General features: G+C 42.2%; 1 pseudogene; it reads right to left on the bottom strand.

Annotated features, from left to right (window-relative positions):
• Positions 1–16,130: 16,130 nt before the first annotated feature.
• On the bottom strand, positions 16,131–20,297 carry LOC147449759 (uncharacterized; annotated as a pseudogene).
• Between the last annotated feature and the right edge of the window lie 7,692 nt (positions 20,298–27,989).

Raw genomic sequence — 27,989 nt, 5'->3', positions numbered from 1 at the left:
TCAGTCTTGATCACAAAATCCGCTCCTAGAAGATAGTGCTTCCAGTTGGATAAGGCGTGAATCACAGCCATGAGTTCCTTTTCGTAAATTGATGCATGCAACTCTGCATCCTTAAGCCGTCTACTTTCGTAGTCCACTGCATGGCCTTCTTGATTTAACACTTCTCCGATGCAATCGCTTGAAGCATCGCAGTGAACCTCAAATGGTTTCCTTAAGTCAGGCACTATCAAAATAGGTCCATGGCTTAGCAAGTACTTGAGCCGATCAAAAGCTCTTTGTTGTCTCGATCCCCATCTAAAACGAATCTTCTTCTTTGTCAAATCATGAAGTGGTCCTGCTACATGAGCAAATCCTCGGACAAACCTTCAATAATACGAACATAATCCTAGGAAACTACGTACATCATGTACCGTAGTGGTAATAGGCCAATCTTCTACCACTCAGATCTTGGCAGGATCCATACTCACTTGATTGTGAGAGACTATATGGCCGAGATAGTGTATCTCTGAGAGAAATAACTCGCTCTTCTTTGCATTCACATGCAACTCATGATTTCGCAATTCTTGAAACACTAAGTCCAAGTGCTTCCAATGTTCCTCTTCTGACTTAGAGAAGATGAGTATGTCATCAAACAATACTCCCTTAAAAGCTCGATACGGGCTGAAAATGAGGTCCATCATGCGATTGAACATCGCATGAGCATTGGTCAAGCCGAAAGGCATTACCAAAATTTCATATAGTCCAAAGGTTGTGCGGAAAGCAGTCTTATGGACATCCTCAGGGGCGATCCGTATCTGATGATACCCACTCTTTAAGTCTATGTGACTAAAGACACTTGCACCATGCAACTTATCAAGTATATCATCAATCCGAGGGATCGGAAAGCGATTCTTGACCGTGATCTTGTTTAAAGACCTATAGTCTATGCACATTCGAAACGTGCCATCTTTCTTCTGCACGAGTAAAACTGGAGAGCAGTAGGGTGAAGCACTGGGCCGTACTAACCCTTTCTCTAGAAGCTCATTAACTTGCTTCAACATTTCCTCTTGTTGAGCAAGACTCACCCGATAAGGGGGTTGATTGGGAGGCGAGCTACCCGGTATGAGATCTATGCGGTGATCTTCCGGGCGTACCGAAGGGAGTTCATCAGGAAGTGTTTCCGTGAAACAATCTTTGTACTTTCCAATAAATTGAAGACGCTTAATTTCCAGACTAGAGAGAGAGTCCCTACTAGTTTTATCCTTCTCACGTGTGCAAAAATAAAGTAAGCAGAAACACACTTCTTCATTTCTTTCTTAATGGAGATATGGCTTACAATTGGGAACTACCAATCTCCTGCATCAGCATGAATCTTTATTTTCTTACCCCCATGATCAAAAGTGAGGGTCTTTTCCACATAATCGGGAATAGGTGTCATGTGGAAGTTCCATGGCATACCCAAGATGATATCACATCCCTTGATGGGTGCCATCAAAAATGATTCGCAGTCCTTGTACTCGCCAATTCAAAGATTGAGTTTTCCTTGCACGGGAGTTGCATTGATTGTCAACCCCTCGAATGCCGATCCGGATGTAACCGGTGTGCCAAGCTGAGCTGGTGTGAGGCACAAACGTTCCACAGTATCCGGGGAGATGAAGTTATCCGTGGATCCTGGATCATAAAGAATCCGTACTCGCTGGTTGTTCAAAGATCCCCAGCCCTTCAAAAGTTGACGCTTTCCTTTCTCCGTTTCTGTGTTTCCTTGAACATTTGGAATTGAGTTCTAGCTTGGTGGAGCGGGTTCCTTCCTTGCTTTCTCTTGTCTCGTAGAGGCTTGTTCTTGCCGTTGTTGCTTTAGCGGGCAATCCGGTTTCATATGTCCTTTCTCGCCACAGTAGAAGCATCTTCCTTCCTCTCTGAAAGTTTGAAGTTGAGTAGGATAAAGATACTTAGCTCGCTTGCCATTGCCCTCTGGCTTCTTAGAATGATCATAGTCCCTAGATGGAGGACGTTTTCTTCCTTGTCTCCCTTGGTCATCGTAGACCCCTCTTTGTCTTGCATGGTAAGTGCTATGCTCCATTTTTCAGGGTGTCCCGGTTGAGTGCAAATCCTCAGCAATGATTGCTGACTCCATCATCCTCTGAAGAGTGTCATGCGGATACACTTTCTTACTCTTTCGAAGCTGCGGTTGGAGACCTGCTTCAAACTTTCGTTTCTTTTCCTCGTCGACAATCTTCATGAAGGGAGTAACCTTCAGAAGAACCGACCAATACTTGTCCACATAGGTCGTTACTCTTTCATGTTCCTTCTGGGCAAGCCAGTCCCATTCCTTCCGTATGTCCTGCTCAAAGTCAGGTGGAAGAAATTTTTCATAAAATTCAGATTTTAAGCTCTCCCAAGTTCTGGCCTGAGAACCTTCCAGAATCTTGGCTAACCACCAATTACTTGCTGTTTCCTTGAGGTGCATCCCCACATGGCGTAATTTGGATCTTTCTGTGAAGTGCCCATTGGTAAAGGCGACTTCAAACTATCGGATGAAGGATAGTTCTTTGGAGATGTCTCTCCGTCCGTTGTAGGTTTCGAACTTGATGTCCTTGTCACCCGATTTGAAGACTCTCATGCGATATTGAGACTTGTGTCTGTGCTTCTTGAATCGAGGCTTGTCTTTAGGTTGATGTAGGGTAGTCATAGTAGCGGTTTCCTTCTTCTGACAAGATGATCGAGAAGTAGAAGTATAATCAGGAGACTAGGATGGAGATGAGATAGAGATGTCCTTGCTCTCGTCTAGCAAAGAGAGCGCTTTTTCCTGGCCTTTCCTTGGAGTAGGCCGTTCATTCCGATCCGAAGATCCTTTGTGCACCTCGGCACGTTCTTCTTCTCTTTCCTCCTGTGGTCTCACGCCAACAGTGTTGTCTTGATGCCTGGCTGCATCGGTTCCATTCGTTTTCTTCATTCCGCCCAAGAGCTTTTGGACATCTGGCAATAGTAAGATTTGTTTCAAATCCGCAAGCTGAGCTTGCACTTGTTGAAGCTCCTCTTCAACGCTTCTCCCTTGGTTCGACATGGTTCTTCCCGTTCTGCCCGGAATCGTCCTTCTTTGTAGAGAAAGAGAGGAGTCCGAGCTCTGATACCACTGTCACAAAACGGGAGCATACACGAGCACTTAGAAATCTGAAAAATATAATACTTTGTAAACATGAGAGAAGGGAGAAGATCAACACAGTATTGGGGACCAGAAGATGGGCTGCCCCCCCCCCCCATTAAGAGTATTCTTTATTCAGGGAGAATTCTTTTACAAGCACGTGAACCCAAGGAAACCCCTCCGTTCTGTAATATTAGGCCCGAAGGTCGTGCTTTCCCGTAAAGGGCTTGGGTACAAGGCCGTTCCTTCCCGTAAGGGACTCAGGCGCGAAGCCGTACTTTCCCGTAAGGGACTTAGGCGTGAAGCCATACTTTCCCATAAGGGGCTTTCCCGTAAGACGGGAGATTCTTGCAAAACAAACCACACAAAGAAACAATTCTCAATGCGTATCAACTCCTTATACCTGTCGCTCCTTGCTCGGAAAAGCGACCTCCGTACTCAGTCCTCACATGAACACCTGCAATTTCTGTCGCCAACCTCTGCTCAAGAATCCCAGCGCTAGCTTCTTCTGTTGCTTCCAGTGTGTGTATAAAACTGGAACGCTCGCTGCTACTTTATAGGGCCTGGCACTCGGAGGAAATAGAGCCGAACAGCAAGACCTTGGCGCCCCTAGAGAGAGGAGAGAGAGATCGTTGAATCTGCATTTTCTAGAGAGAGGAGAGAGAGAGATTGCTGATTTTCAGCCTATGTAGCTTATTAGCGTTGGATTTTTTGAGAGACTTGCTTTATTTTATTAATAAAAGGGCTGGTCACTTAAAAGTGACCGGCTACTTTATAAAATAAAGTTTGAACCTATTCAAACTTTAAAAACTCACTCAGTTAGTGAAAACAATGCTACACGAACACATTCCAGGCGTCCCCGGGTGCAGAACACAGCACAGATGCAATGCAGACATAGACTCCTTGCGGGAAAGCATCAGCCCTCCCGCGAATGTTCCTGCTTTTCGTAAAAAGCTTCATTGAACCCATCTTTATTCTTGTGCTTGCGTTCTTACGCATATTTTCTTACTCAGTTCGGATTTCCTCCTTAGCCTACGGGATGCCCCCTTACTAATGCACCCGTCACCCATCATGTGACGCATCAGGGGCACTCGTAACCCGGCCCTTTCCACCGAACTTACGGAAACTCCTTTTTGATGTTTACCGTCACCCATCAAATGACACATCAGAGTTGTCCGTTCTTGATGGCAGTTCCTGTAGCTACAATCTTTTAACAGTTCTTAGTGCACACAATAAAATATCCTAAAAAAGAGATTAATCATTAAAAATAAGAAAATAGTCCAATTAGCAACATGGATAGTGTCTTGAAGCCATATTTGGGCAAACTTGTCATTGTTTTACTCGATGAAATTCTAATTTACTCATTGTTTTACTCGATGACATTCTAATTTATAGTGCTTCTAAAGAAGAACACTTACAACATCTCAGGAAGGTATTTGAGTTGTTATGCACAAACAAGTTATATGCCAAGGAATCTAAATGTGATTTTTCTCAAGGATGAAATTCATTATTTAGGGCATGTTATTTCAGCTAATGGCCTATACATAGATCAATCGAAAGTGGATACCATCCGAAAATGGCCACCTCCTAAAAATCTGGAAGAATTACAGATGTTTTTAGGCTTTGCAGGTTTTTACCGAAGGCTCGTTAAAAACTATGCTCACATTCTATGACGGATCAACTAAAAGGCAAAGGTAATCTTTTCAGTGGCTTTCCGCTCAACAACACAGTTTCGAAACACTCAAAGATGAATTAGCTACAACTCCTATACTGGCTATTGTAGATCCTTTGAAACCGTTCATTTTGGAAACGGATGCCAGTGATCATGCTATTAGAGTAGTCCTGTTAGACGGACGGTTGATTGCATTTGAAAATAAGAAGCTTGATGCAGCTCAGCAGAACTATTCTGCTTACAAACGCAAATTCTATGCAATAGTGTCTGCCTTAAAGACATGGCGGCACTATCTGTATGGTGCTCAATTTGAGATTGTGTTTGACCATGAATGCATCAAATGGTTTACACGAAAAACAGATTTAAAGGGTCGAAAAGCCAGGTGGGCCGAGATCCTTCAAGAATATGACATCAAATTAAGGTATCGCAAAGGCCGATACAATGTAGTGGAAGACGCTCTCAGTCGAATGCCGGAGATCAATTCGCTCTTGTTCACAGAACTTCGTAGTGAATTTCTAGATTCTCTTAAGGGTAAATATGAGCGTGATGAAACATATTCCAAAGTGTGGAGCCATGTTCAAAAGAGGGATCCTTCTCACTCCAATGCAGGTAGTGTACACTTAACCTCCACACCTAGTTCTCTTTTATCAAGTGATGAACTACAGCGATGGAAGCATTTTACCATCGACAATGGGTACCTACTCCACAAGGGGAGAGTTTGTGTACCGATCGACACAGACATTCGACGCCAAATTCTTTCTGAATGTGATGATGGTCCAAGTGCAGGGCACCCGGGGATTAGAAACACTTATTCTCTCGTACGATGACAGTTTTAATGGCCAGGCCTACATGGCTTTGTTCAAGCTTATGTCTTGCATTGCCAAAAATGTCAAGTTAACAAGGCAGAGCGCCTGAAAGCATGAGGACTTTTACATCCTTTGGAAATTCTCAATGGAAAATGGGAAAGTATCTCTATGGATTTCATTGTAGGTTTATCAACCACTATACGAGGTCATGACTCATTATGGGTGGTCGTACACAGGTTGACTAAACTATGCAAAGTTTATTCCAACCAAATCAACGGTTAAGACACCGGAACTACCCAAGTTATTTGTGGACAATCCATACAAATTGTATGGATTGCCAAGTAACATTGTTAGTGACCGTGATCCCAAGTTTAACAGCCACTTTTGGAGAGTTGTATTTAAACGATTGGGTACACAACTCAACCTCAGTACAGCTGATCATCCAAAAATGGATGGTCAAACGGAATGGGTTAACTAGGTGCTAGAGGGTATGCTACGAGCATACATCAGCAAAAAACAATCAGACTGGAAAGAATACTTACCTATTCTCGAGTTTGCCTACAACAGTTCTAAGCATGTCACAACAGTTTTTAGTCCTTTCATGCTCATGTACGGGTTTTAACCTAGGTCACCAGTTACGATGGGGTTGGAAACCGAAAAAATCCAACAGGTTAAGGATTTTCTCCAAGACCACATGGATATGCTGAAACTTGCTCGTCAGAATGTCCGGCAAGCACAATATCACTATAAGAAATATGGTGATGAGAAACGTCGGAAAGTTACCTTCGAAGAAGGGGAGGAAGTATTTTCACGTGTAGTACCAGAACATTCAGAAAGTCTGAAAACTGGACCGACACCTAAATTATCTCCCTGATATTGTGGGCCTTTCAAAATACTTAAGCGAGTTGATGATCGTGCCTACAAACTATTATTACCATCACATTCTCGCATTCATCCGGTGTTTCATGTAAGCCGTCTATGAAAGCGGTTACATGGGGACAACAACATCATTGACCAACAGGTTTTGGTTGATTACATTGAACCTCCTATCTTACCGCATGAACCTGAACGTGTTATGGGTTATCAGGAGTTGCGTGCATGACATCATGTACGATAACAAGCCTTAATGAAGTGGAAACACCAACCTGAAGAAGGTGCCACTTGGGAAAAAATTAGTGTTCTTAAGAAGAAGTTTCCCACTTTTGTTTTTGAGGACGAAAACTCTTCTTAAGGGGGGAGTAATGTCAAGACAAGGGTCCTGTAACCTAAGAACTAGGATGGTCATGGACTACGGGCCACGGCCAAGGGTCGGTCTAGACAATGTGGACAGGGGATCCGTCTAGGGCAAGGGCCTAGGAGCCCGCCTATATAATGGAAGGTTGGGAGGAGGATCTTCAGTCTAGTTTCCCCTAGTTCTTACATTTTGTTATGAGTTATGAGGAGAAAATCGAGGAATTGACCAAGAAGATAAATGAACCACCATTAGAAAAATGCATATGGTTGTGCAACAAAAGTTATGCGATTACAATGCTTGGATATTTGTGCTCACAAGGGCATGACAATGTAGTCTATTTGTGCTCACAGGGGCATGACAAGGTGGTCAAATTGACTTGAAGGTCAAGGGCAGGAAAAGGGTAGCAGATATGTATGTTTAATGTGGTTTTTTTGGGCCAAGGTGCTCTACTATGGTGCCCGTAAAAGGTGTTATGCCCACGTGTCCAAAGTGAAAAAAATAAAAGCACCAAAGGTGGCCGCTAATGTGTCATCCAAGATGGTCTATACGACTCCTCTGTTGGAGCTATGGAGTGCAAGCTATGTCAGTTTGAAGTGTGGATTGGTTTGCAAACTCCGGATAGATTGAACAGCTAGATATGGATGGTGCCAAGCCAAGAGGGACGTGTGTGCCCTTCTATGTGAAGAAGATAGCCTTGGTGCAGCCCAAAGAAAGATATAACGAGATTGCATATGGTGTTTTTTATTGGAAATAAGGCCAACAATGCCAATTGTGGATCTGTCTTTCCCCCCTTCACACATTTCTTCTTTGCTCAACTTTTGTGTGCTCTGCCACTTTATGTGAGCATGTGCACCCCTCAAGCTATGTGTGTGAGAGAGAGAGAGAGAAAGAGAGAGAGGTGTTGTGTATTGTGGAAGTGTTGGAATCAAGAAAAATTGAGATGTGTGTTGTCTGGTGATTTTGCAGAGTGTGTGTGCATTGGTATGTGTGCAAGTGGTGTTTGGCTTGTGTTAGTGTGAGGTTTTGAATGTGTTTTTGAGAGTAGTGGGGTGTTGTGGGTACCCTAGGCTATAGAGAAGTAATCAAATGTCTTATTGGGTGTGTTCCTATTCCTTCTCTCCAACATGCATGGTTTTGAGTGGGTATAGAAGCAAGAAATCAGGAAAACAAAGAGTACTAGTACCAACCCAAAAGTTTCATGATCTAGTGTTAAGGGATATGCATTTGCAAGGTGATCTAGGTCAGCATCGACGAGATTCTTGTTGTGAAAAAAGCCTGAGAAAAAATGCACAACACAAGAGTATTTCATGAAAGACACCTTGAATCCCCAAAATTTATACGTGGGACGGGTGTCTAACCTCACTCTTATCTTATTACAGAAGTAGCGAGAACCACGAATACAATCGTCAATTAATGGGACGAAGCTCACTCTGCTAGTGCATAGAGGTTGTCAATTTCTTGGAAAATAGGAAGAAACTGGCATCCAGCTCAAGCTATACTCAAATGACTGGAATCACCAAAAGCTAATGGCTCATTGTGGCAAATAAATCACAACCATCACAGCATCAAACGACATTCAAACATCACAAAACTTCTAGGACATGTTTATAAGACCTAAGAACACATGATTATGGTCTCATATCTCACTTTAGGTCAAAAGCAAAAATCACGAGTATCAACAGCAGGTGAGTTTTTGACCCAGAATGCATCTAAATGCTTAGCAATGATGCCCCAATACCCCACCTATACTTAGTTTTTAATTTTGAAGTGTAAATTCCTACTTATGATGAAATTAGGCCCAAGGTCGGCGATGCCAAAAGCTTACGTCAATGCGCAACGCAGCAGACGCGATTGCAATGTGACAACCAAGGAGGGAGTAGGAAGTGCAAGAAGGGGAGTAGTGAGCGCCGTTAGCTCACGTTGTGTTTTCTATTATTCAAAACTTATCAAAAACTTACAAAAATTTGGCTTTTTATACCTTAGTCAAGCTTTTTGGTGGTCAAAACTAATAATCTGGGAGCTCTAACTAAAGACAGGTTGATACAATCTGGAAGCTTGTAGTTCCTGTTCATCAATTACAGAGTTTATCTAAATAGTAGGAGTTACAATATTTTTGATTTATCAAAATAATAAATGTTTTTAGAATGAGAGCTCCAAAAAATGGTATCCAAGCTAGCTTGCTGCTAACGTTTCCCCCCTCCTCGCCTGTGTCGTCCCTTGACACAGCTTTATGGGCTAAAGTAATCTTCGGGTTGACTGTTGGTGAGGTGGTCTTTAGGTGCGTGGAGTGCCTTCTCATATATGATTCTTCTTTCCTTGTCAAGAACCTGCAAGAACTGCATGGTGACCCTCTTTTCTAGCTCAATGGATGAGTAGCCAACAAATCTGGAGGTTAGGTTTCTTCTCACTAGCCCAAATATCTTCGTTTGCCAAGTAAAGAACACTGTATAAAATGCTTCCTCAAATGCCAACATATTGCTAGAAGGTAAGGACATGCATCGGACGCAGAAGCCATAAAGAACTTCTACGGAAGGCTAGCCACTTAGGTCATAGTAGAGAACCTTATTGCCTTCAAGGAATGACATCCACGGTGCTCCTACTTGCTCTGTCTCGTGAAAAGCTTCAATGCATGTGAGCAGCATTTGAAAAAATTTTTAGAGCATGGCACATGAGAGATCAGGGAGGTTTTTGAAGAATGTCATGGGCAACCGTTTGGGTTTTCACCATGTATTCCTATGTCGGTGTTCCGTGCTTGGAGCTGGAAATCTTGGATAGTTGAGCCATGTAGGCCACTTCTTACTCAGTGCTTCATGTGCTTGCCATGTCCTTACCCGTGGTACAAGACAAAAGGTTGGGTCTATCTAAAGGGTAGTACGTGCTCATGTGAATAGATTCAAATATCATGGATTCTTTTTCAAACACCTCTTTCTCCACTTGGGGTGGACTTCCTCTGCACCTTCTACGTGCATGTATTTATATAGTCCTTCTTTGACCTGCAAAAGCTTTACCTTGATCAAGGGATATGGAAATGATTTTTGATGCCATTGTGCATTGATTTGGTTAGGTGTTAGTTGAGTGATGTTGGCTGAATGGAGAACCCTCAAATCCCAATCCATCACTGCTTTCCATTCAGCATCTGTCTCTTAGGCAACCTGTTCCTTAAGTGCACTTCTTCAGCTTTAGATGGGTGGACCATGGAAACTTGCTTAGCATCTTTTGGTGATACGTGAAACTCTTCTTCTCCTCCTAGCCCTTCTCTCAGCAGTGTTTCCATAAGAGTAATCTTGGATCATTTTGAGTTGACACTGTTAGCATGCAAACAACAAGGAAAATGAGTGCCTCTATAGCCTTGCACGAGTCACACCGTCGGAAGGAAGAAGTATTGCACTGCCGAAACCACTTGTGATAAGCACCTATAAAGATTTATGAAGAACCCTTTTAGCATGAATAACACTTGGAATTAGGATGAACCAAGGACATAATGACATAGCTCGTCTTGATTAGATGTCTGTAGAGTATCCATAGGCTAAAAACAGATAAAAGATGAGAGAGATATGGCCATCCAGCGTTGGGGGTGTACTCTCTCTTACTAAAAAATGAGGTCTCTAGAAAGTTTGCGGGTGTTGCAGCTATAAAATGGGACCTCTTTTGATCTTTTATTCCGAGAGATTTCTCCTCTCTCCTTAATTGACAAGGCTCTCTCGCAAGGCTCCATTTAATTCGCCCAATTTTGGCTTCATTTGGGTAAGAAATGGGTAGCCGGTGACTTTTGGGCCAAGGGAAAGGGTGGGAGCTAGTGTCCAGGGGACCAAAAGGAAGGCCAAGCACCTGGGCAGCAGGTGGAAACTCAAAATGGCACCCCCTTCTTCCCAAAATTTCCATGAGCCCCCATAGCCAAGATTCTCTCTCCTTTGACACACCCCAAATGGCCACCCATTCCCCCTCTTATACCCCTTGCTTTGAGTCCAAGCTCCCCTATGTGGGACTATCCCATTTGCACATGACACATTCCTCCCACATTTCTCTAACTCCCTCCTTTTTCCACAAAAAATTCTCAGTCCAACCTCCTTTTAGGACCAAATTCCCAAGAGCATGGTGCACCACTCCGGCCACCAAATGCGATGTCGTAAAGCACTACTCGAAGCCCATCACTTTGTCTATTTCCAAAAAATTGAAATCTCAGCATTTCTAATTTAAATCGTCAAGTCAGACCAGTTTCCTTTGTTGCATGCATCTGCAACCACTTTCTAAGTGAGGACCGCCCACTTCGGATGCACATGTCTCATGGTGTACAAGTCTGATTTACAAGCTACAAAGCACGTCTGAAAGTACTTATTGAAAAACATGTTTTGGGGACTCAAACAACCCAAAACACTAGTACACAAGCCCGGAAAAATCAAGCCTTGTACATAAATTTTTACATGGTCACTCTCAAGACTCGAAGCACTATGTACACATATATACATGAGGCTAGTTAGCAAACTTTTTGGCATGATCTATTGGCGTTACACTCATCCAAAAGTTTTTTGACAATGTATATAAGGTAGCCCCAAATTAACTTCAAAGTTGTTTCCTTTTACAAAATCTATCATTGCAAAGGTGTGTTCGTATTCTATCCCGCATGAGGATAATATCACTTGTTCCAACATTCCCAAGGGTCTCTTTACATACTTGTCAGCTAGTTTCAACTTCATGCATATTTTTTTGAAAGCTAATCTTTCCCATTTCTCCAAAATTCCTTTTGTAGTGATGGCTATTCCCGCCCCACTCTCGAGTATCGCAATGGTGGTTCCTTATATTCTAGAGGTAACGTGGTGTTTCCATCTTCACCTTCATAATAATCACCTACCTTATTTATTTTGATACAAATTCAAATTTTGATTTCTCAAAATGGTTTATTTTCTTAGTTTCTTTCATGAGTCATCTATTGGCTGGACTTTTATCCCCATATTTTCCAGATTTTTGCTCAGTTTCCCCCACAAATATGGTTTGATTTTCAATTGTTCCGCGAGAGTGATAGTGCACCTATAGGAGAGTACAATAAATTGTGCAAGCTCTTTGTATCCATCATCTGTGGAATCAAATTTCACTTGGATGGCACAGTCTTAATCTTGGATTTAGGCTCATGTTTCCCTACAAAGGATGGTAAAATTCTTACAGATGTTGGTTTTCTCTCTACCGAGACCTCTATTCCTGCATCTCCATACAATGATTGAATATCTCCTAGACAGATTTCATGATCCATATTTATTTCAGGGCTTGGTGCTAATATCATAGTGGCACTCCCATCTATTTTTTATTTTATCATTTCTCATAGTGATCGTGGTGATGGTTCTTCTACTTCTGGAATTGGTTGCATCTTTAGATATCTATCCTCGTCTGTGGTGTTTGCAACAATTCTAGTAGTAGGTGACTCCTCTTTGTCTATTTCCGCAGTTTTTATTTTATTATCTAGATAGTGAGCACTATTTATGAGCAAGTGATCTTTTCCACATTGGTCACAAAATCCTTGAATTTTGTCTTCTTCACCTGTGTTGGTTTCCCCTTGTTTTCTTGTGTTTTCGTTTCTCAGCACTTGCATTACTGGCCCAAAAGTTTTTGGAACTTCATGATGCAATATGGCTTGAGCAGCTTTGACAAGTCTCTTGTATACTTCCATTCTCCTAGTTTCATCTTCTAGATGTGGATAGGTCAACAGTCTTTGCTCTAGAGTTTTGGTTGTTATTGAGCCTTACAACATATGCTTGCAATATTGCATCTAAGTTCTCGTTCATTTTCTCCACCAAGTCCAAGCCACTTGAGTCAGTCTTTGACTTTTTTGCTGCCTTTGCTTCTTTCTTACCTTCTTGCTCATGTTTAAGGTGTTCTTTGGTTTGATTTAGTTCAATTTCTAAAGCAGTTCTCTCATGTAGCCTCTTTGCTTTCATTTTATCATGTTTGGCTTTCCAAGATTTTCTTTGAGTTTCGATTGATCCGTTCTCAAATTTGATTTGTTTTGAAAGCTTTAAATCATCTGTTGTCAGTCAAATTTTTGCAAATTCTTGAGCTTGAGCTCTAGTCACCACTTTGAAAGAAATTTCTGGTTCAGACTCTAATTTGCTCGTGCATGGTAATATCCCAATGACATTAATAGTTGCTTTCCCAGAATTGTTTGGGTTTTTTGCACAGTCTTCAATTAAATGGTCTCCCACACCCGTTACAAAATCCAAAGATTTTTTCTCGTTGAACTTTAAAGGGGAATCCCCTTGCCCAATGCTCACCACATTCATAGCATGGGCTCTTAGGTGGTGTGGCTGCTGGTGGTGCTCTCGTTAGCTGGCCTGTTCTAGGAAGATAATACCTAGGCTTGTAGTTATGGTTTGCTATGAACATGAGTGTGTTTTCATCCATCATGAATTTCTTTCTAGATGTTTGAGCCACATATGAAGGTTCAAGATTTTTCTCATCATTAGCCCAATATGGACTTTCTTCTAGAGTGTAAGCTACTCCCTCCATCTCTCTTACATGACTTTTTAATGGTTCTTCATAATAGACAATTGGTAGCATCATTGGTTGAGTTACAATTGACTCTAAAGCTTTCATATAACGCACAATAGCTCCATTATCCTACGGTAAAGGTGGTTGTTTCCCCAATACTGGTTGCAGTTTGTTCCCTCCCTATATCGCATGGTTATGTCCCATCCAGTAAGTTGTAGGCGACGACAATTGTTACACTGTCGGTGGTCCATATGGCCTTTCCCTCACGTAGTTATGACTAAAGAAACACTTGCTAGTGTCATGGTTTGTGTATCTTTTTTCTATGAAACCACTTCCACATTTGTGGAGCATTAACTGCCTGTGGCTGTTACCGTCTCAGATTAGGATTTGGCATGTAGGTCTGATTCATCCTGAGGAGCACTTTTTTGAATAACTGTTCCACATTTGGTGTGATTGCAACAGAAGAACTTTGCTTTCTAGTAATTCCACTCGATGTAGAAGATGTGCTTCTAGGATTGGTCTCTATGTCTTCTGTTACCTCGCCATAAGTCTTGCAATTGTCAACCAAGTACACGGCTTCCCTAGTGACTTCTTCAAATGTGGTACATGCTTTTAGGTGTACGCACTTTTTGAGAGTTTTGTTTCTCAAGCCCTCAATAAAGAGAACCAACAAAGAATCATCATGTGGTAACTCTTGCACTGGCGATGTATTGTTTGAAACGTAGTGAAGCTTCCTTCACCTTTTTGTTTTCTTTCTGTATGAAATCATAGATCAAAGAGATAGTGTTATGCTTGATTCTTCTTTTGGATAATTCCTCAGCAAACTCTCACAAGAGTTGATCAATGTTCAAGAAACCTCTACTATTGATTTGCTGGAACCAAGTGAATGTAGTTCTCTCCACTGTTAACACGAATCCCGGATACTGTGTATGGAAATCCGCTACTTGTTTCGCTCTTGAGACTTGCTTAAACATGGAAAAATGCACGTATGGATCTCTTGATCCACTATATTTCTTCGGTATGCATTTAGCCACCTAAGAAGGTCTCACTCTTTTGGTTTTTTCTCTCTGTCATTTCATAACTTCCAACAAGTGCTCTGGAAGGGGTTCGTTCAGTTACGCTTCCCTTAGGTCTTACATCTTGACTCTTCTCTCTGATATCTAGCACTCTTGTAGTGAATATTGTGTCTGCAATGTCACTACCTTGATGTGTGTACATAGGAAAGTGGATTATAGGGATCATATAGTTCTTGGTTTAGACAGATGAGGTTGACTACATGAGTCTTCCACATGAGATTTCAAGAGACTCTCATAGTTTTAGGTTTTGTTGTTTCATAAATAGTAGGCCTGTGCAAGCTAGGGGTAAAGTAGTACTCATAGAGTGGTCCCTCAAAGTATGTTGGTGCGGCCAAAGTTGGTATGTGTAGGGAAGTTTTCTATGTCAAGCAAAGGGTGCTAGTAGGTGCAGGGCAAAGTGCAAAAGCCAATGTGGAAGACCTGAGCAAGCATGTGCTAGTTGAAATGTATGGATGAAGGGGTTTTTTAATGCCAATAAGTCTCCAAAATGGTCCATATGGGATGACAAGTCAAGGTTCCCAAAGTGTTATGTTTGTGCTCAAGTATGTGTATTTCAAGACATTGTGTAAACTAGTACAGACGGCTTGTCAAACAGAGCCCTGGTGTGAAAGTTATGCCAGTCTAAAGATGGAAAGCGTTGCAGATTCCCAACGGACATGGTAGTTTGGAATAGGTTGCCAAAGCTAGTATAAGCAGATAGGACTGAAGTTCTCGTGTTGTGGACGGTGCTCATCATTTTGGATTGCAAATCGGAGCTATGGATTGCAAGATATGGTCAGCTGAGGATTTTTCGGGGCCGCGTCTATGCCCACTAACCACATTGGAAATTGTGCCATCTAGCATTTTTTGGGCCTTGACAGAGTTTGAGAAGTTAGTACACCCCATGTGGAAGTAACAGTTTGTCAAATGGATTCTCGATGCCCGAGATATGTCAAGTTGAAGTTGGTGGCATATGCTAGAAAGGTGGGTGCATGTGTTTTCTTCCAATTTTCTGATGCCTCGTTTGAGACTGTGGTGAAGGGAAAACCCAGCGGGGTTTGCATGACTTAAAGTATGTGGTGAAGTTTTGGCCAAACTCAGCGGCTTGGGCATCGGACCCGTAGGCAAGAAGAGGCAAACCTGTGAAGATCGAGGGGAAAAATTTCCTTCCCATGGATATTTAGGGGGGTTTTCTAACCCCTTGGTGCTCAAGGCCTCCCTGAACACCAAGTGGCGCAGCAAATTACCACATGCAAAGTTTTGAGTCCAAACGGTGGGCTATATAACTGGAAACATCACCTGTATTGGGGTATGAGTACTTGATGATGGTCATGGCAGTGGCGTCTTAAAGCGTTGCGTGAGAGGCTCTGGGTGGAGTTTTCGACAATTTTGGCAGATCACGATGGCACTCACAATGTCAACTAGTTTGCCTTGATTGCTTTATTGTGCACATGGTAAGAGTGATAATGGTGTGGCTCTTACCTCATGGCATAGTTTGTGTTGATGGCTCGTTACCATATCTCCTCGAAGCTTTCACCAGAAGCTCTGTGACCTCGCATCACAAATGAGATTTTGCATTAAAAGATGAATGGAGTTGAAAATTAACACAATATAATAAAGATGGAGAAGTGAATTTCGTGCATTGTGATGCTTGGTGCCCATTAAAAAAAAGAAAAAACCATATGTATGTATGGTGTGGAGTTGGCACCGTTCTCCACATTTATAATAAAACTGTAGGGAATGTGCCCTTCCCCCGCCACTTTTATCCCCTTAAATGTTGAAGGGGGACTTATGCTTCTCCTCTAGTGTTGGAAGGACTTTTTTATTTATAAAAATACTTAATTGTACAAGGAAGAACTTGTTACCGATGTTTTATGAAGACGTGTAATTCCACATTGCCATGTCGTGGTGTATCCCTCTGTTGGCAAAACAAAATTCTTCAAAACTTGTCATCTTCATGTACAAATGCAATCAACACATCCAAGTGATGACATTTCAAAGAAGATGCCCATGAAGAACTTCCCGTCCTTTCATGACCACACCACATTTGGCGTACATATCAACCAAAGCGCTAGCAAGCACATCTTTCTCCAATAGCCTATGATGAACAATGCTATCATGAATTTTCTCAACCATGTCAACATCTTGCATAAGGTCACAAGCCTTCAAGATGCAACCTGTCCTTCAACTTCGTGTGTTTAAGCCATGTTCATGCTGCATGGAGCCTTGTCCTCACTCTCACTACTCAGCCGATTTCCTAATGACTGTTGACATTCCTACTTCCCTTTGTAGCAACCACAACCAACACATTGTAAGAGACCACTTTCTATGTAAGAAGCTGATCCAAAACATTTTGAGCTTTTGTGAGAGTGCTAGATGGTATACATACCAACCAAAGCACATCTGAGCACAAAATGTTTCATTAAAATCCCTTGAAAGCGGCCTTGATGTCTTGCACTGCATAGGAGATTATATATGGAGAGACGTCGTGTTTGCTTCGCATCTGGTGAAAACAGTCAAGAGCTTCCTTGCCATAGCCATGTTGGGCATATCCTACAATCAACACACTCCAAGAGACAACATCCCGGGCAAGGAGCTCATCTAGAAATTTCGAGCATCCTGCGTAGAGCCACATTCCTTCAAGATGCATGCGTAGGTGATTGCATCTTGAGAGAGTCCCTCGCTTTTCAGCTTCTGCAAAAGACTAGAGCTTTCTAGTCCTGTCTATGTGGGGCAAATCCTGGAATCAGGAGAGATGCTCTTGCTTTGCATCTGCTCAAAACAGACTGGAGGTTTTTGGCCCTACCTTGTGGGAAAAATACTACAATCAGTGCATTCCAAGAGCCCACACTCTCGATAGGAAGCTCCTCGAGAAGTTTCAGGGGGAGGCCCTTGCTTCGCATCTGCTGAAAACAGCCTAGAGCTTTTTGGTCCTACCCTATGGAGAAAATTCTACAATCGGGAGAGAGGCCATCGCTTCACATCTGCTGAAAACACACTAGAGCTTTTTGGCCCTGCTCTTGTGGGGAAAATCTTGCAATCAATGCATTCCAAGAGTCCACACTACGGCATTGCCAAGCATAACATCTTTTTGAACAACACCTGACCGGCAATATCAGCGTGAATTTTTCTACCTTTTGGAGCCTCTCCAGCACTTCCAAGTAGGGGGCCCAAAAGACGAGTGCAACAACCCTAACCAACTCTTGCCGCAATTTGTGTCTTCTACAGGGTTTGTCCAGCTCTTCACTATGATTGCTAAGATTGTCTTGATTTTCTGACGAGCTCCTCCTTTCGACCATCGCACAGCAAAGCCACCAATGCACTGCCAGCATAGATGTTGATTGCCGTCCCTATAGCACCTGCCTCACATCCTGCTACAATAGATTGCAACTTGCAGCATAGCTTCTGCAGCCTAGTAAATCCTTGTTCTATCTCCAATGGTCCACTTCCACCCTCCATCCATGAAAGGATACCTTCCTCTCGATATAACTGGTGACTAACCTTCGAGTGGTAGCCAAGGCCCTCATCTGGAGGATCATCGACGGCCGAATGGGGTCTGAGAGTAGGTATACTACCGTATTCACCACACTGGTGCCCGTAGCAGGATCTTTGACAAGAAAGGGATATGGCCATCTTAGGTGATTTGTTGAAGCTTTTGTTGCTTCGACTTCTCATACAAAACAAAGCCGCAACTGGCAATCAGTCACCCTGCATGTTCTAGTATTACGAATTAACTCACAAAATTTCCATTGTACCATGTACATTAGTGTCTCTCTTAGAACAAAATTTCCAATGTGGTGTGTACACCACCATCGTCCCATCTTCCTGAGACTTCACATGCCTCCACCTTTTTGATAAAATAGCTACAACCCTGACGTATAACAAAAATTTTGCTTTATTGCTTTGCTTGAACCCATGAGATTGCAGTAGTAGCACAGCAATGGCGATGAAACTAAGGAGCCATTACTGCATTTATGGTATACGTGAGAGATTCTGCCATGTCCTGTTTTAGGAGAAGCTTTTCAAGAGTGTGCATCATATTGAAGCTTGCGCTGCCAGCCTTCTAGAACCATCATTGTGACCATCACTGTGCAAACATCACCATCAATGTTAACTCTGTGTATTCTCACTTGCTCTAAAACATCTTGCATGCACTCTCCTGGATGAATAACTTTTGCCTCTTTAGAACCCCAAAACTTGAAAGATGTCTCCAGCTGCTTAATAAAAGCAGCCGTATTTGGACATGACTGTTTACTAGAGAATCCAAGCACACATTGAGCTGCTTTTCGGCCATCTCTCAACACCACCGCTTGGAAAAACTCTAAAAGGTTTCCGCGATCCTTTTGAGAGAGCTCAGCTGTCAAACCCACATCTAAAAAGACCAAGTGAGGTCTAGACTTTTTTTGCCTTATCTTTTTCTCTGTTTCCTTTTTTGTACGCACCAGAATGTTGCCAGGGTGCATGTCTGCATGAATGAAGTTATCCACCAAAAGCATCTTCAGAATGGTATTTGTGCCAATGTATGCGAGCTTACGACTCACCTGATTGTGTTAGAAAGCTTAATGTAATTTGAAACACTCTCTCCTTGCTCAAAGAACTCAACAAGAACTGCCGGATGCACTAACAAATAGACTGATCTTGGGAAAGATACATCTCTCCAACTCCTAAAATTATATGAAAACCTACTCAAATGTGTTGCTTCTCTGATAAATCAACTTGCGTCAACATAAAAAACGCAAACTGGTGCACACTCTCGTCTAACCTTAGCCACCCGAGCCCTGGTACTAAGGTTAACAAATTAGCAATCCAATTCATGATAATGAAGTCTCACCAAATTACATCAGTAACACCCGGGTGTCGCACTTTGACAGCCACAGTCATAAGCCCCTTTTGCCTACCAAATGAGACCCCATCTTGGAGAGTTGCCTTGTAAACTTGTGCTATGCTTCCAGATGCAAATGGCTTCTCCTCAAAGTCCATAAAGATCTCATGAAGTGTCTTGCCAAACGCCCGTTCTATTGACTTCACTGTATAGGAAAACTTGTGGGCTGGTGCATTTGAGTACAGCTTTTCCAGCTCTGTGCAAAGATCCTTCGAAAACAAATTTGGCTGGGTGGCAGCCCATTGTCCCCACTTGATAAAAGCAGCGCCTGCAAACTCCAAATTGTGGTGCACAAGCTGCAACCACGCCCGCCAAAAGTAGCCCCCAAACATGCTTGCAAAAGGAGCTGTCAATATGGCCGGCATGAAGAGGATCCACAAGTACACAGATCTTGTAACTAACCCACATAGGTAAAAAAATGTGTGCACTATTGATAATGCCAATGATAATGGATTGCTTGGAAAATAAACAGCATGCGTATGGGCATGTGCCACAGAATGGCCTCCAAGAACAATTGCCGATATGCCGATAGGAAGGTGGGAGTGTGCACATGTTACATTGAAAGCTTTCACAATCCTCCAATAGGTGGAAGAGGTACCGTAGGTCTTCTTGATGTTTCCCAAGCTATCCTCCAACAATACCGACCGAAGTTGACAAAACCATTCATTTTCTGAGGATTTCTGATGTGCGACATGGGTCCATGAGCAGATGAATATGCCCGCTCATGGACCCATTTTGCACTTTGGAACCCACCTCCAGGCTGGGAATTTGGGTGCCCACCTCTTGAAAGATCCTTCGGAGAATGCTTTGAGGCGGATGCTATGCGGCGAACTAGCTTGACAAGAGAAGGAAGGGCTTGCATTCCAAGAGACGCCATTCCGGACAGCAAGTACTGAAAATAGTATAGAGCCTTTTGTCCCTACTCCTGCTGTGCGTATTCCGCAATCAATGCATTCTAAGAATTTGGGACAGCAAGCGAGGGCTGCTTCACCACCCCCTGCAAGCTCGCCCACTTTCCCATATCGCTCGTCCTCTGCCTTCTTTGGTGCGTCGAAAGCAGACAGCGTTGTTTTTTTTTGCATGAAGCTCGTGCTAACTTTAGCCTCCGTTTTCTACCATTTCCTCTCCAATCAACCAATGCCAAGTGGCATGCTTCTCCTTTTTCCATTTTGCAAATCTCTCTTAGATAATCAAGGTAAACAGTAGTGCTCGGTGTAGCTTGGTGTCTAGGAATCAGTCAAACATGCTGATGATGTGGCATCCAATAGGGGCAAGGTCTCACGCCTGTTGGGGCCTACAATTTTTGAAACATTAGAGGGGGGTGCACTAGCGACCTCGCTAGTGCCCCCTGGGTGTTCAAGAAAGAAGGGTCAGGTCCTTGGGGATGTTTCATGTGTGAAGAAGATAGAGAGAGAAAGAGAATCCAAAGGATATCCAAAGTGGTCGGCCCAAGGTGGTCCAAACTCAACTGGACAAAGGGTGCCAAATATAGAGAGTCCAAAGAGGGAGGTTTGGGCCCCCTCAAGACTAAGTGGCACGAGCGCTATGGGGTGGGATCAAAGGTTGGGATTGTTTGATCAATTAGGGTTGTTGGATGCCTGTAAGTAAAACAATTAATTGAGGCGGGATTTTAGGTCGGCCTTTTTTGGGGTTGTTCATCCGCACTGTGATAGGGAGAAGGAGGAGGCCACGAGAGAGGGAGAGGGAGCCCGTGCGGGTCAACCTACTGCATCTGTATGCCAATGAAGGGGGAGTTGGTGAGTGAAGCTAGAGAGGCAAGGCTAGCGGAGCAGCATCAAGTTGCCAAGCCAAAGAAGCTATTCGAGTTTGGAGAGCCTCGGTCTAGTGATGAAATTTAGCCGAACAATAGTTTCCAAATGAGGCTGGAGAGCGGCAGTCCAATGGCCCGATTGAGGCACACCTTGGGCATCGTGTACAACCAAAGGAGAGAGGAGAACAAGATGGGGCTTCACTGAGGACCCTCATCGCTATTGCACGTGAATGAATTGAGGTGAAGTGTGATCAAGATAAGAAGATTATAGGTTATTCTCGCTCTTCAGAGACATGTTCAAACAAGAAGCGGGCCTTTGAAAAGTGAATGGATAAGGAGCACCACCTTCAATTTGTACATAGTATCCATGTGGAAATTCCAAAAGGTTAGTCAAGGTGGCCTAAGGTTTCATGTGCCAAGCAATGCCCCTCAATGGGTCTCATGACAATGTGAGATGTGTTTCAATTGTATTGAAGTTAGAGTTAAGAATGCTCGCAAGAAACATAGAAAGGATCTTGAGGAGAGATCTCCCCTTTGCTAGGACAAAATGCAGGACAAGGAGGATCTCTCATATGACACATGGTTACAAGGCTACATGGAAAGTGAGATGAAGCTATGGGAAGATGGCATGCCACATCGCATTTCTTTGATGAAAGAAAAGGTGAAGCATGGCTACAAGGCTTTGGTAAGTACTGTTACCTTGTTTTGTCTACAAATGTTTCTATGGTTGGACAGTAGATAATTCCATTTACGTGGGTAGATGAGAGACATGGGTAGATGAGAGCACCAAGCGAAGGCATGCCAAGGACAATGTCAAAGAAAACAAAGATATACATGAGAATGAAACTCTTCTGAGTCTTTCTCTTTCTGCACTATTGCATACGTGGTTTGATATGTTGTGACCATATTTCTAACAAATTATTCCTTCTCAGGATCAATATCATGAGAGTGGGCAGTTTAAAGCCTAAATTCTCTTTGGTAAGTTAAGAGCTAGGAGGGAACCCTCTCCTCTTAAGGACTTGATCAAATGTGTCAGGTTAGTTTAAACTTTTTGCTCTTGTTGAAGTTGAGTTGTATTAGAAAGCTAGGATCTAGTGACTTTGTTAGTATGAAGCCTAAGTTAGGAGCTTCAAATGTGATACACTCTCCCATAAACATCACATCTCCAGATAGTAGTTCCTCAAGATTAATCTTCATCCATGGGGGTACCCTAAAGATCAACTATAAAGTTCAACTAGTAAACATGTTGATGTGGTCGTTGAGAGGTACATCTTCCATGAATAGATCTTGTGTTCTTGTTCAAAAAGACAAGTCATGAGTAAGCATTTTATTTTTTGTGTAGCTTACAAGAGGGGTTAGTATGTCATATTCATTCAAAAAGATTTGGTCTTAATGTGGACTCATCCGTGAAGATTGTGGATGATCTCTTGCAAAGTGAAGCTTCTAGCAATTTAATGAATATGTATTTAATGTGAGTATAAATTCATTATGCAAGTGTGTATTATGCAGGTGCATGTAGTTTTATAATGAGGCTCACAATTTGTGAATGTATCAAAGGTGGAAGGAGAATACTCTTGCACTTGAAATCCACGAGAGGAATTACTTTGTTGATAGTTTGTGGTATGCCTTTTCATTGAAAAATTTAGAGGCCAATACAAAGAGATTCACTAATTATTTTGGAAGAAAGTATCTTGGCCGTACTATGCTCTCCTTCTTTCCCATAGTTCATGAGTATGTATCTTATTTTAGCAACTCAAGAGTACCATTCTCATATCATGAAGATGTTTTGGTTTACAAGTGCTAGTTGGATATTTTGTAGATCCCATTATACTCTCTTCATGTTTTATAATGCACGTATCTGACGTCTGAGTGGGTTAAGTCAAACCAGTCATTGATTCTCTTTTTTGGTTCCATGAGGATGGGCCCAATGACAAACGTTTTCTAGGAGTCTTTGAGGTAGTGTGCTTTTGTAGTGAGATATTATCTAATTTTCTTGAAAATTTTTAGTGAAGCCTGTTTCTATATTGATTGTTAGGGTTTTGCAACGTTTCTCTTGATTTTGTTCCCATCCCAATGTGAAGGTGGAGATAGAAGATCCGAAGTATCTTTGCTACTACGATTTCATTGAGGTATGCAAAGTGGTAGTTTGAGTTAAATTATCAAAGATTTTGACGATGATTCGGATTTGGCTTAAATATTGACGTAAACTTTTGGCCCTGAAACCATGAAAATGGGTATGTTTTTTAAAACCATTTACTTTACTGAAAAGTGCTATGTTGGTGTGTTTCGAGTCGTAACGTGTTTTCCTCTTTTGGCATGTTGCAGTTGAATAGCTATCCAAAGATTGGCTCTCTCATGGTGATGTGGAAAGTCTAAAGGAATGTCTTGGTGAATGAATAGAGTGTTTTGTGCATGGACTAGCAAAGGGAGATTGAATTTTCCAAGATCCGAGCTATCTATTTTTGGTTCAAGTTTGTCATGTGTACAACAAGATAACTTCTTTTCCACTTATGATGGTGGTAGTTTTGCCTAGTTTTGATTCGGTATATGTAAGGACATATGGGTTTAATTTGAATCAAATGTTGCTATTTCCCCAAGCATTGGAGGAAAATTTTTCTTTCTTTGGTGTTAATGGTGCATTAGTGTAAATGCAATTGCTTTGGTGTTAATGATACGGCTAACCTTGTTATTAATGTTGATTTGCGAGTGCAAAAAACATTAATAGATACAAAGGTCACTCTCTTTGTCATCTGTACATAGCAAAGTATGCTTGAGTGGCTCACACTCCAAGTAGCTCTAAATGTAGCAAAGGATCCACCACAAATTACCTCTAACGTAAACTAGCTCACCCTCTTACAAATTATTAGAGCTTCTATACACCAAAATCGAATTGAATAACACTAACTAAAATCGCATGTGGAAAATATTAATGCAAGATGCCTCACATTACATGATCACAATCTTCTTTACCTAAAACTACTTGACAACCTAATCTACTTGACATATAATTTGTTATCTTGTTAGCAAAGTAATCTAGATTACCTGTAGGTACTAAAATCACAAAAGAGGGGTTGCTTTCTAGTTTGTGAAGTAATCAAGGGTACCCTAGCTAACCTGTAGGTACCAAAATGACAAAAAGAGGCTTTCTTTTTGGTTTGTGAGGTAATCTATGGTACCCTAGATTACTTAAGAGAAGTAATCTAGGGTACCCTAGATTACCTATAGGTACCAAAAAAAACAACAAAGGTTAATTTCTGGTTTGAGAAGTAATCTAGGGTACCCTAGTTTACTTATAAGAAGTAAATTAGGGTACCCTAGACTACTTGTGTAAAGTAATCTAGGGTACCCTAGATTACTAGTGAGAGGTAATTCAAGGATTTATTTTGATAGGTAATATTAGTAATCTAACATTATCTAAGGTAGCCAAAAGGGTTAGTGAAGTAATCTGGAGTATCCCAGATTACCTGTGGGCACTCCCCACACAACAAAGGGCTTGCTCTCTAGTTAGTGAAGTAATCAGGGGTACTCTAATTTACCTTTGGGAAGTAGTCTAAGATACTAAGGATTTCTTTTGACAGGTAATCTAACACTATCTAAGGCACCCAAAAGGGTTAGTGAATTAATCGAGGGTATCCCATATTTCCTATGGGTACTCCCCATACCAAAAGGGCTTGCTTTTTGGTTAGTCAAGTAATATAGGGTACCCTAGATTATGTGTGGAAAGTAATCTAGGGTACAGACTACCTATGGCTACTTCCCACACATAAAAAGGTTGCTCTTTGGTCAATGAAGTATTCTAGGGTACCCTAGATTACCTGTGTGCACTTCTCACACATAAGAAGGTTGCTCCTTGGTCTGTGAAGTAATCTAGGGTACCCTAGATTAACTATGGGAAGTAATATAGGGCACCCTAGATTACTTGTGGATAACTTCCATACCAGATTAGCTATGGATAACTTCCATACCCAAGATTATGAAGTCGCGGAGCGGAGCGTGGGTCGACTCTCTCTCTCACACACACACACAGTGAGCTTACACAGTACAGTACGCAGAGAGATGTTAGAAGGGTTATCTCCCAAATCCTTAGTATTCACAAAGAATATGTTAGTATATACAAAGAGTTAGAGGTAAGTGAGTTAGGCGGGCGGCCGGCCATATCCGCATAAGAGGCCACTTGGGCTTTAATCCCAACAACCTCCCACTTAAAGTCCAATGTGGCACTTTAAGTAACTGTAAATCTATGAACATAAATGTACAAAGATTTACGTGGCTGCCATCTATCCAATGCCCAATAACTCACGACAATGCACAAAGCCCTCTCCTGGAAGTCCCTTTGTGAGTAGATCAGCAGGATTGTCCTTGGTGTGGATCTTCAGCAGTTGTATCTGCTTGTCTTCAAGTACTTCCCTAATGAAGTGATATTTCACATCAATATGCTTAGTCTTCGAATGGAACACTGGATTCTTTGCCAATTGTATAGCACTTTGACTATCACAATATAACTCTGGCATATCTGCATTGATTCCCAAGTCTGCAACCAATCTACCAAGCCAAATAGCTTCTTTGCATGCCTCATTTGCTGCAACATACTCAGCTTCTGTAGTAGACTGCGTAACACAATCTTGTAATCGAGATCGCCATGATATGGCACCTCCAGCCAATGTAAAGACATAGCCTGATGTAGATCTCCTCTTATCCAAGTCTCCTGCATAATCTGAGTCAGTGTATCCTCTGACACTCAAATCCTGACTACCATAGCATATGCGCATACTCTTTGTATGTTTTAAGTATCTCATGATACCTTTCACTGCCTCCCAATGTTTCTTGCCGGGATTTGACATATATCTGCTAACCACTCCCACTGCAAATGCAATATCCGGACGTGTAGCAATCATTGCATACATCAAACTACCCACTGCAGACGCATATGGAATCTTATCCATTTCAGCCTTTTCTTCCTCAGACACAGGACAATCTTGTTTGCTAAGTTTCACATATGGTGGCAATGGAACACTCAATGCCTTTCCCTTCTCCATATTGAAACGTTGCAAAACCTTGTCAATATACTCTGTTTGAGATAACCAAATCAACTTCTTTGATCTGTCTCTCTCAATGCGCATACCAAGTATATGACTTGCCTCACCCATGTCTTTCATGTCAAACGATTTTGCCATCTTTGACTTCAAAGCTGAAATTTCTTCCAAGTGTTTGCCAGCAATCAACATGTCATCCACATACAAAATAAGGATCAGCCAACTGCCATCCTTAGCCTTCTTTGTATATAGACAGTGATCGAACTCACTACGTTTGTAGCCTTGAGAAAGCATAAACTGGTGAAACTTATGGTACCATGCCCTCGGTGATTGTTTTAAGCCATAAAGACTCTTTAACAACTGGCATACCAAATGTTCCATGCCTTTCTCAACAAACCCTTCTGGCTGCTGCATGTAAATTTCCACATCTAAATCACCATGCAAGAACGCTGTCTTGACATCCATTTGGTGCAACACCAAATCCAATATAGCAACCAATGCAAGAAAGCATCGCAATGTAGTCATCTTGACCATTGGAGAGAAGACTTCATCAAAGTCAATGCCTTGTTCTTGCTTAAAGCCCTTTGCAACAAGCCTTGCTTTGTACTTTGGCTGACTATCATGAGCGGTGATCTGATACCTGTAAACCCATTTACAAGGTAGAGCCTTTTTGCCCTGTGGTAATTTAACCAACTTCCATGTCTGGTTTTTATGCAGAGCTGTCATCTCTGACTGCATGGCCAACTGCCATTTTTTCGAGTCAACCACTTGTAATGCTTCCTTGTAACAAGATGGTTCTCCGCAATCTGTGAGCATGACATAATTTAGAGATGGCACATAACGATCAGGTGGTTTGGAGACACGCTCAGAACGTCTCACCACAACTGATTCTGCCTCTCTAGCCACTATAGGCTGTTCCTGAGCCTGACCATGCTGTCTTGATGTGCTAGCACTAGGTCCATCTTCCCTGAAGACAACTCTTCTGATCTCCTCTGTCTTCTCTGGCTTAGCGTGAAACTTGGCTTCATTGAAATGCACATCATTGCTACGAATAAGCTTTCTGGACTCAGGATCCCAAAGCCGGTAACCCATCTCGCCCGATTCTCCGTAGCCAAGAAATATACACTTCTTGCTCTTTGGTTCTAACTTATTTCTGAACTCCTTAGGAATATGGCTATAAGCTTCACAACCAAAGACTCTGAGATGCTTATACGAAGGTGCCTTGCCTGTCCATAGCATCTCGGCCACTGCACTCTTATCCAGAACCCTACTAGGAGACCTGTTGATCAAATGGACTGCTGTAGCCACTGCTTCCGCCCAAAATCCATCAGGCAACTCAGCATTTGACAACATGCTTCTGACCTTCTCTTGTATGGTCCTATTCATACGTTCTGCAACCCCATTCTGTGAAGGATTATATGGTGCAGTAAGTTCCCGCTTAATCCCTTTTGCTTCACAAAAGTCTTGAAAAGCTTTGGAAACGTACTCTCCACCATTGTCAGTTCTCAAGCACTTCAGCTTCTGACCACTCTGATTCTCCACCAGCTGCAAGAATGTCTTAAAGACCTTGAGCACCTCATCCTTGTGCTTCAAGAAGTAAACCCATACTTTGCGAGAATAGTCATCTATGAATGTACAAAAGTACGCTGCTCCCCCTAGTGACAAACTAGGCATTGGTCCGCATAGGTCACTGTGTACAAGAGCTAACCGTTCGTCCCTACGATTCCTCTTTGATCTGTGCGGTTCCTGTGTTTGCTTACCATAAACACAATGCTCACAAAACTCGAAATCTTGAAATGAAAAGCCAGGCAAATAACCATAATGAGAAAGTATTTCCATTCCTCTTTTTGACATATGTCCCAACCTACGATGCCACAGTGACACACTTGGCTGCTCAATCACATTAATTACATGGTTTTTAACCTCTGAAACATGTAA

Source organism: Adiantum capillus-veneris, chromosome 10 (assembly GCF_014529385.1).
Source record: "Adiantum capillus-veneris isolate H3 chromosome 10, ASM1452938v2, whole genome shotgun sequence".
Classification (NCBI taxonomy): Eukaryota; Viridiplantae; Streptophyta; class Polypodiopsida; order Polypodiales; family Pteridaceae; genus Adiantum; species Adiantum capillus-veneris.
This window is presented reverse-complemented; position numbering and strand designations above follow the sequence as displayed.